The following is a 10865-nucleotide window of genomic DNA, read 5'->3' on the forward strand; positions in this document are numbered from 1 at the left end:
TACCAACACAAAGTATTCTCAGTCTTATTAATCTTTGACAAATTAATTGGTTTAAATGGATTTTACTTTTATTTATCTATTTTTTTTACAAAGTCTTTTTTTTTTTTTTGAGTCACGGAAATTAACGTTATTGAATCACTGGGTGTCATCATTTTACCAGTAGGTCACAGACCTGTGGTGGAGAACCAACCACAGACTGAGCATCATCATCTGGGGATGTGCACATCCTCACTATAGTGTCTAGGTGGTGCCAGGCCTCCAGGGAGGCTAGTCTGCAGCGGATGAACCCCCACTAGGATGGCAGGTTCCATCCAACCCCTTCCAGGCCTGCAGGCTGAGCCCCCCATCACAGTTGGCGAGCGGTGGTCCTTGAGGGGCACATCCTCTGCAGGGTGCTGGGCGGAGAGCTTCGTGCTTGGGCCAAAGAGCCCCTCATCAGGATCCACCTCCTCATCAAAAATGGTGAGTCGGGGTGAGGGCTTGGGCTTCACAGCCACTTCGGGGCGTTTCTTGGGCTTCTTCGAGCGCATGATGCCCAGAGGGCCCAGTGCCTCTGCCTCTTCCTCCTCAGATTCTCCTGCATCCTGCACCCTTCAGGTCTGGGCTGGGGAGACCCTCACCCTGCGCTCGGTCCTGCTGCCCGAAGAAGTCCAAAGCCCCCCGTCGTCCTGGGCCTGGTGCTGTGCGGCCAGGACAGGGCGGTCTCCGCAGGTGAGGGCCGCGCCCCGGAGCTCCGGGCCTCCCGCCCGCTCGGCGGCCCTGGGGACACAGCGCAGAATCTCGTGGAACGCGGCTCTCCCTTCCCGGATGTCAGACCCCCCAGCCAGCAGGACCTTCTTGGGGAGCGGGGGAAGGCTGGCCGCGGGATGACGACCGCTCGGCTTCTGCGAGCGCTCCTCAATCTCCCTGTGCTTTCTGGAGCCCAAGAACTGGACCAAGAACTGCCCCCGGGCTGGTGCCCCACGTGGCCGCCCGCGGACACCGCTGTGGACACTCGGAACTCGCCTGGAGGTGACGAGCACCGCCGGGGACTGCATGACCGTGGTGGCTCCGGGCGGGGTGCACCGTAAGGCTTCATTTTTTTTTTCAAAAAGAAATTTTAAGTTTACAGCAAAATTGAGAGAAAGAAACAGAGATTTCACATAAACTTCCTTCTCCCACCCATGCATAGCTTCCCCCATTATTAACATCCTTCACCAGAATGGTATTTTTTCTTTTTTCTTTAAACCAAGGATGAACCTACATTGACAGATCATAGTTACTGAAGACTCATGGTTTACTTTAGGGTTTGCTCTTGTTGTATACTGATGGCTTTGGGCAAATGTATAATGGCATATATACATGACTATAATATTATACATAGTATTTTCATTGCCCTAAAACTCCTCTATGCAGGGATCCCTGGGTGGCTCAGCGGTTTGGTGCCTGCCTTTGGCCCAGGGCGTGATCCTGGAGTCCGGGGATCTAGTCCCACATGGGGCTCCCTGAGTGGAGCCTGCTTCTCCCTCTGTCTGTGCCTCTGCCTCTCTCTCTCTCTATGTCTATCATGAATAAATAAATAAATCTTAAAAAAAAAAACTCCCCTATGCTTTGACAATTCATCTTTCCCCAACCCTCTAACCCTACTCTTGCCAACCATGGATGTTTTTAGTATTCATAGTTTTGCCTTTTTCAGAGTGTCATATGATTGAATCATGTAGTACGTAGTCTTTGGAGGTAGGCTTCTTTTATTTAGTAATACACATTTTAGGTTCCTCCATGTCTTTTAATGGCTTAATAGTTCATTTCCTTTTTAGTACAGAATAACATTGTTTGAATGTACCAACATTTATTTGTCCATTCACCTACATTTTGGTTGCTTCCAGTTTTGGCAATCATGAATAATGCACTATAAACATCTGCATGAAAGTTTTTGTTGGACATAAGTTTTCAATTCTTCTGGCTGAGTAAATACTGAGAAGTACAATTGCTGAATCATATGGTAAGAGTATATTTAGATTTGTAAGAAATTGCCAGACTTGGACACCTGCATGACCCAGTTGGTTAAGCTTCTAACTTCAGCTCCGATCATAATCTCAGGGACATGGGATCAAGCCCCACGTTGGGCTCTGTGTTCAGCAGGCAGTCTGCTTGTCCCTCTCCCTTTGCCCCTCCCCAGCTCATGTTCTCTTTTTCTCTCAAATAAATAAATCCTACAAAAAAAAAAAAAAAAAAAAAAGAAAAGAAAAAAGAAAGAAAAAGAAAAGAAAAGAAATTGCCAAACTGTTTTCCAGAGTGGTTGTTACATTTTACATTCCCACATGTGGGTGAGAGTTCCTATTGCTCCACCAGCCTTTGATGTAAGTATTCTGGATTTTGGCCATTCTAACAGGTGTATAGTAATAGTTCATTATTGTTTTGTTTTGCATTTCTCTAATGACATATGTTGTGGAAATTCTTTTCTATGCTCATATGCCATCTATATATCTCTTTGGTGAAATATCTGTTAAGACCTTTGGCCCATTTTTAAATTGGATTGTTTATTTTATTATAGTTGAGTTGTAAGAGTTCTTTGAATATCATAGATACCACTCCTTTATGAGATGCATGTTTTACAAATATTTTCTTCTAGTCTGTGGCTTATCTTCTAATTCTTTTAACATGTTTCACAGAGCAGAAGTTTTTGATTTTAGTGATGTCCAGCCTATTAATTATATTTTTCATGGATCATGCTTTTATTGTTGTATCCAAGAAGTCATCTCAACATCCAAAGTTATCTAGGTTTTGTCCTATGTTATCTTCCAGGAGTTTTATAGTTTTGCATTTTACATTTAGCTTTGTGATCCTTTTTGACTTAATATTTGTGAAGGGTGTAAGGTCTGTGTCTAGATTCAATTCTTTGCATGTAGATGTCCAGTTGTTCTAGTACCATTTATTGAAGAGAATATCTTTGCTCCATTACATTCCCTTTGTTCTTTTGTTATGATCAGTATATTAGCCTCATATCCTGCAAGCATACTACAGTCACTTATTCGTTCTTGGAGTTGTCTTTTGTCAATTCTTTCAGATTTTCTACATAGATGATCATGTCACCTGCTAACAAAGACAATTTATGTCTTCTTTTTTAAATCTATATACATTTTATTTCCTTTTCTTGTCATATTGAATTAGCTAAGATGTCCAGCATAATGTTGAAAAGCAATGGTTAGAGGACATCCTTGCCTTCTACATGATCTTAGTTAGAAAGCTATGAGTTTCTCATCATAAGGTATATTAGCTGTAGGTATTCTTTATTAAGTTGGGAAGTCCCCCTCTATTCCTAGTTTACAAAGTGTTTTTCTCGTAAATGGATATTGGACTTTGTCAAATGCTTTCCCTGTGTATATTGATATGATTATGTGATTTTTCTTCTTTAGCCTGTAATGTAATGGATAGTAGTGAAGTTTCAAGTTTTGAACCAGCCTTGCATACCCGGAATAAATATCACTTGATCATGGCGTATAAATCTCTTTTGGATTTGGTTTGCTAATATTAAGGTTGAGGATTTTGCTTCTATGTTCATGGTAACTTTTTATTTTAAGTTTTATTTCTGGGATACCTTGGTGGCTCAGTGGTTGAGCACCTGCCTTCTGCTCAGGGCGTGATCCCAGGGTCCTAGCATGGAGTCCTCATCAGGCTCCTGGCAAGAAGCCTACTTCTCCCTCTGCCTCTGTCTCTGCCTCTCTCTCTTGTCTTTCATGAATGAATAAATAAAAACTTAAAAAAGTTTTATTTCTGCAATTATATGTGAAGTTGAGTATTTATGAAGAAATATTAAACCTCAGAACCTGAACGAAGTAAGAAGGGCATCCATGCTTGAGTGGGGTGGGGTAGGAAGGAAATGATAGTATTGAAGTCTGAGTGGGGAAGTCATTGACTATGGGTAGTATTTAAAGCCACAGAAATGGATTATAATACCATGTGAGAGAGAAAGAAGAGAGAAAAGGACTGAGAATGGAGCTAAGGAGCCTGTTTCTAACTCTAGTTTTGGCCTGACTCTTTGAAACTTCTTTGAAACCAAGACATATATTTTTTTCCTTATCCTCAGAGAAGGTGTCCCACTCACCAAATTTTCTGACAAATGACTTGTCAGTAATGCTTGGGGTTATTTCATGGTGCGATGGTTATTTTTATGTATCAATATGACTGGGCTAAGCAATGTTGGTAAAATGTTATTTCTGGGTGTGTCTTTGAGGATATTTCTGAAAGAGATTAGCATTTGATTTGGTAGCCCAAGTAAAGATTATGCACACCAATGAAGATGGGCATCATCCAATCCACTGAGGATCTGAATAGAACAAAAAGTAGAGGAAGGGAAAATTTGTTCTTCTATGTGTATGCTGGGATATACATCTTCTCTTACCCTCAGACATTGTACCCAGATTTACACTATCATCTTGCTCTCATCCCATTCTCGGGCTTTTGGACTCAGACTGAGGCATAAACCATGAGCTCCCCTGGTTCTCAGGCCTTTGGACTCTGAAATTCACCACTGGCTTTTCTTCTTCTCCACCTTGTAGATGGCAGGTATAGGGACATCTCTATAATTGTGTAAGCCAATTCCTATAATAAATATCTTTCTATGTATCCTATTGGTTTTATTTCTCTGGAGAATCCTGATTAATACATATAGATTATGGAGGTCATTTCATAGGATTGACCTTTGTTGCTAGGGTTAACCTTTTCCTCTCATGTTCATAAGCACTTTTGTTTCATTTGTAAAGAGTTTTCTATAGAATCAATTTCTGTCTCTCCACAACTAGGAAACTCTTAGAAAGGCACTCACTTCTCCCCTGTACTTATCTCCCTTTGACTTTTCCTCGTTTCTTAGAGCAGCACTGTCAGCTGAGAAAATAGCTAGGTGATATTCTCATCAGGGCTACAGCTTATTGCCAGAGGACTGCTCTAATTGGTCTTTGGCTTCCAGCCCATTGGTCTTCTGAACTGTTTGGATCCAGTTGGGTGGCTTTTTATGGTTATTGCTCCTATTTTGGCTCTGAGCAGAGAAACCTCAATGTGTCTCTTATCCTCCTCTTACCGTTCAAGGAGACATTTCTGAAAATGTGCTGCTGATGTGAGTAATTTCTACAAGTTTTTGCAGGGGATTCAGACTACTGATCTGCTTGCCCAGCACTACTTCTCTGTAACTACCTTTGGGCCCTCTTCCCTTCTCTCTACTTGGAACTCCAGATCTTTCTATTTCACCATTATCTGCAAGCTCTGCCGGGGCTGACTCAAGTGGTTTTTAATTCCATAGCTTTAATTCTCTCCCAGTGTCTCTTGATGATTGAGAACCTCCCACCAGCTTCTCATGGCAATATAGTATTCTTATGGGAAAGTGGTATGATATGATATTGTGGGAAAGGGAAAGAGAAGATGGAAAGGAAAAAAAAAGAGAAGATGGAAAGGGGAAGGAGAATTGACATTAATTAAGCAGAGATTCTGTGCCAGGAATCATATTAAGATGCTTTGCATGTTCTCTCCTTAATACTTTAAAACTTTGAGAATGGGTTATTGTAGCCTCATTTTCCTGATAGGAAAAGCAAAAGATCAAAGACCTTAAATTATTTGACCCTAATCATTCAATAGGAAAGATTGAAATTCAGCTATGTCTCAATCTAAAGTCGTTCTATATTTACTATGTGAGCCTTTATCTCTCTTAAGCTGAATCATATGTTTCTATTATGGCAACCTAAAACCCCAAGCGATCCTTTCCTTTGTTTTTGATTGTTTTGTTTTTTTGTAACCACATCACATCATAAAACTGTTTGGATTTTGTGAAGTCACTTAAAAACATTTTTACATGAATGGGATCATACTGAGAACATTGGTTTTCAGCTCTGCTCTAGCATTACTACTTTTACTGCCAGCTAACACCTTAGGGGTTTTTTTGCATGGGCAGTTATGTAGATGCCTGTCCCCATCCTATGTCTGGTGCATTTGGCTTTACATTTATCTGCTTGACAAGCATTTTATTAGTTCATTGCCTTGTAATTTTTGGTATTCATTGGGGAGGATTTTTTTCTTAAAAAATGTTTAAAATTTTGAAAAGCTAATATAATTTAATAAGTTAAAATGGTATTTTATTATAGTTTTATTTTGCATTGGCTCTAATTATGAATGAGATTAAATATTTTTCAAATATTTAAAAGCCATTTGTATGTTGTGAACTGTCCAGCTATATATATATATTTTTATTTTATTTTATTATTTTTTAAAGATTTTATTTATTTATTCATGAGAATACACACACACAGAGAGAGAGGCAGAGACACAGGCAGAGGGAGAAGCAGGCTCCATGCAGGGAGCCCGACGTGGGACTCGATCCTGGGTCTCCAGGATCAGGCCCTGGGCGGAAGGCGGCGCTAAACCGCTGAGCCATTCGGGCCGTCCTATATATATATATATATATATATTTTTTTTTTTAAAGATTTTATGTATTTATTCATGAAAGACACAGAGAGAGAAAGAGGCAGAGACACAGGCAGAGGGAGAAGCAGGCTCCCTGTGGGGAGCCTGATGTGGGACTCAATCTCGGGTCTCCAGGATCATGCCCTGGGCTGAAGGCGGCGCTAAACTGCTGTGCCACTCAGGCTGCCCCTGTCTAGTTATATTTTGTTTATATTTCTATTGGATCATAAATCTATTCTCTTTTTTAAAGAATTATTTATTTATTTATTTATTCATGAGAGACAGAGAGAGAGAGAGAGAGAGGCAGAGACACAGCAGAGAGAGAAGCAGGCTTCCTGCAAGGAGCCCAATGAGGGACTCGATTCTGGATCCCGGGATCATGCCCTGAGCTGAAGGCAGATGCTCAACCGCTGAGCCACCCAGGGATCCCTATTCTCATTGATTAATGAAAATTCTTCATTTATTAAAGAAATTAGCCTTTGTGACTTGTGGTTGGAAACATTTTCCTAAGTTTGTTGCTTATATTTTGATCTTTTTTTATTATACACATAGAACTTTACATTTTTATGTCGTCCAATTTGTCATTCTTTTCTTTTCTGACTTCTGAGCTTTATAACATACATAAAGAGCATTTTTCCTACCTAAAATAATAAAAAGGTGATTTCATTCTATTATTTTCACATATTTCTTTTTTAACTGTCATAATTTTGGCATGATATTGTGATAGCCTTTATTTTTTATTTATTTATTTTTAAGTAGGCTCCATGCTCAGCATGGGTTTAAACTTAACACCCTGAGACCAAGAGTCAGACATTTAATTGACTAAGCCACCCAGGTGTTCCGGTGACAGCTTTTAAATGAATCTCCTTTCCTCCATCTTCAGGACTCCTTGAATCCATCCTTCATACTGTAGCCACAATGACCCTTAAAATATAAGTTGAACCCTGGTACTTTACTGTTTAAAACAATTCATGATTTCCATAACCCACAAAGTTTAGCTCCTTAACATGGCACACTCAGTGATGTGACCATTACTTTTTTTTCTCCCCTGTAGGCTATTCTAGCGATCACTCTATTTTCTGTCAGTGCCATGACTATTCATGATGCTACTGCAGCCTGGCATCTTTGTCTCTGTAGCATTTCAATTCCATCTCCTTGGAAAATGCATGTTAATCCATTACTGTTCTGCTCATCTGTCACCTCCTTCATGAGGCCTCTTCTGGCCTCTGCCCATAAGTGTTCCCCAGCTCCAGCACCTTTTATCTACCTCCACTGTGTGTCCCTTATGTATAACATTGGCTGATTTACTTGTATTTTCTATTGTCAGGACAGGGACCTTGTTTGCACTCCCAGCACTTGTACAAATTTTGGAACATAGCAACAGCTCAACAGTGGTTTGCTGGAATGAGTTCCATTCTGTTTCAGTATTACTCAGAGTAGGATTAGGAACCACTTGCATCAGAATAACCCTGGGTGGCTATTAAAAAGTGAAAATGAGTGGACCAACCACAAACATGCCAAGTCAGGCCATGTTGAGATGAGGCTCTGGAATCCTTATTTTTACTAAGCTTCATAGGTGATTTCATTCACTCTAAAGTTTGAAAATCACTAGTATGGCCTAGATCTACAAATAGCTTTTAAATATAATGCATAGGAATGGAGAAGTAAAGGACTAAGTATTAGGACAAGGGGAAAGGTAAATAAATTTTTGGTAAGCCCATAAAATGCAATATCATGCAGCTATTAGAATTCACGAGATAGATATATTTTCTCTTATGAAGTTCTCCAAGAACTATTGTTAATTTAAAAAAATAAAAAGCAAAGTAAGAACCATGTGGCTATACATATGCTCACAAAGTCTTCTGGAAGTTTACAAAGACACCTTATAATACTGTTTATCTCTTGGGAGTGAGACTGGGTGGTTGGGCCAGGTGTAGTTCTGTATCATTATCTGCACTCTTCAATACTGTGTGAGCTTTTTCACTTATCAGTTTTACTTTTATGATACAATTATTTAAGTTTATTTATTTATTTTTAAAGATTTTATTTATTTATTCATGAGAGATACAGAGAGAGAGGCAGAGACATAGGCAGAAGGAGAAGTAGGCTTCCCTGTGGGAAGCCTGATGTGGGACTCAATTCCAGGACCCTGGGATCATGACCTGACCCAAAGGTAGATGCTCAGCCACTGAGCCACCCAGGTGCCCCAAAATTATTTAAATTTAAAATCTTTCTTTGTGATTAAATATTAAAGTAATACATTGCTTTTCCATTTCTAATTTTATTTATTTATTTATTTTTCAAGTTTCAGATATTTATCATTCAGTGTAAACCCCAACACAATACACCAACATGATTTCGTGCATTTAGAGGGGAAATAGTTCCTGGATAAGAGGAAAATTGTGCAGAAGTCTTCTGGAAGACCTTCATTCTAAGCAGCTTTATAGTGGAACATTTTATTTAGAAGTCTGGACCTTTTTTCTTCAGTTTGCTGTGAATCTACATTCACTGAGTAGAACTTGTATTAATCATTGGGACCCAGTTTGTTCCAAGGTTCTGGGTTATTCTTCCTATCCCAACTAACATCTGGATTGAACAATACCAAACACAACACATACAGTGCTGCTCCAGTACCTCCTGCCCCAATAAATATGAAAAGGGGGATCAAGCTTGGAAGCTTCTTGGCCTGACCGATGACCTGGTGTAACATGGTTGCGGCAGAGGTCTCCTGTGCAGGAGAAGACGAAAACCGAGTTTCTGCAAGGCCAGGAACTAAGTAATGCCTACACAGAGGTTGAATGGGCGTGCAAAGTCACTCCATTTCTAATTTTAAAATGTGAGAGAATATCATTTATTTTTTTTTCTATTTTCAAACTTAAGAAACAAGTATTTCTGTGAAAGAAGCTCAGGTTCTGGAAATCTAAAAGTCTGCTTTTTCTTTTTTAATTGTGGTGAAATTCATGTGGCATAAAATTAACCATTTTTGAAGTGAGTGGTTCAATGGTATTTAGTGCATTCATCATGTTGTGATGATGTATATATACTATCTGTATATAGCCCCAAAACATTTTCATCACCCCAGGGGAAAGCAGTTTCCCTGGCAGCTGACAATCTCTTCTGTCTCTGTGGATTTACTTATTATAGATATTTCGGATGAATGGAATAATACAATATGTGACCTTTTGTGTGTGGCTTCTTTCACTTAACATTGTCTTCCACGTTCATCTACAGTGTAGCATGTATGAGCACTTCATGCCTTTTTATGGATAAATAATATTTTATTGTATGGATATAACATCTGGTTTTGAGAACAGACTCCACTTAATTCTTGGCTTCAGATGGGCAAGACACTTAGGCTCTCTAAATCTCAATTTTCCGAACTCTAAAATAAGGATAGTTATACCAATTTGGACACTCATGCTACAGAGTTGTGTGTATAAAATGAGAGTGTACGTGAAAGTGCCTGCTACTTGATCTAGCCCAGTGGCAGATGCTAGACCCAGACCCAAATCTACTTCTTGGAGTGGAGCTGGAGAGAAGGGCTGCAAGCAGCAGAAAGAACTCTAGCTTGGAAGAGAGGACAAGGAACTAAAGGTGTATATCAAGGCAAAATGTCAGCCTCAGAAAAACTCAGCTGAAAGAAAAACAGTGTCACACTGATAGCTGGAACACAGCTTCGGGGCACCTAGGAATTGCTAAATTCAGACATTGCCACAAAAAGATGAGACAGCCCTCTTTGGGGATTAGGGATAGACTTGTTGTCTCAAGGAAGGAGACTGTCCCTAAGGAAGGAGCTGTCATCCAGATAGGGACTCTGTCTCTAAGCAGACAAGCAGTAGGAATATGAGAGAACAAAATGCGGTTAGAAAGAGGGTTCTGAGTCTGTCTGGTTCTAAGATTCATTGATGCTGGGTTTACTTGCACTAGAGTTTACATCTTGCCCAGAGGCAGGATTGAGCCCCAAAATTCCCTCCTTGGAAAGGGGAGAGGAGACTTGGGCGTTGAGGCAGGACACCTACCTAAGTAGCATTTTATGCAGAGATTCATGTGATATGTGGCCAGGGCTCATTCTTTTCTTCCCCATAACTCTGTGTGTTATGTAGATTGTGTCTCCATGACATCACAATAACCAGTTCAATCAGTCAAGAAAAGGTCAGTAAAACTGGTTATTTGAAAAACAAACTCTGTTTCCTGTCCAGGAAGGAACCATGTGTGAAATGCCCCAGGGATTGAGCAGATGTTCTGGTGGCTGTTGCACAGAGAAAAACCAGGAACACAGAAGCCCAGCTCCTGAGATAGTCTGGCTGGAAGCTCATCCTGCCCCCCTCTCACCACCTCAGGAGGCAGGCTGTGGTAAAGCCTGTGGAGAAAAATTACAAAGAACTTCTAATTTTCTACATATTGTGTTGTTAAATATATAAAATGTATGTATTAAA

General features: G+C 40.1%; 2 pseudogenes; both read right to left on the bottom strand.

Moving 5' to 3' along the window:
* Window positions 1-206: 206 nt before the first annotated feature.
* On the bottom strand, window positions 207-1037 carry LOC140623575 (HCLS1-binding protein 3 pseudogene; annotated as a pseudogene).
* A 7691-nt stretch (window positions 1038-8728) lies between these two features.
* On the bottom strand, window positions 8729-9139 carry LOC140623459 (cytochrome c oxidase subunit NDUFA4 pseudogene; annotated as a pseudogene).
* Window positions 9140-10865: the final 1726 nt, after the last annotated feature.

Source organism: Canis lupus, chromosome 33 (genome assembly GCF_048164855.1).
Source record: "Canis lupus baileyi chromosome 33, mCanLup2.hap1, whole genome shotgun sequence".
Lineage (NCBI taxonomy): Eukaryota > Metazoa > Chordata > Mammalia > Carnivora > Canidae > Canis > Canis lupus.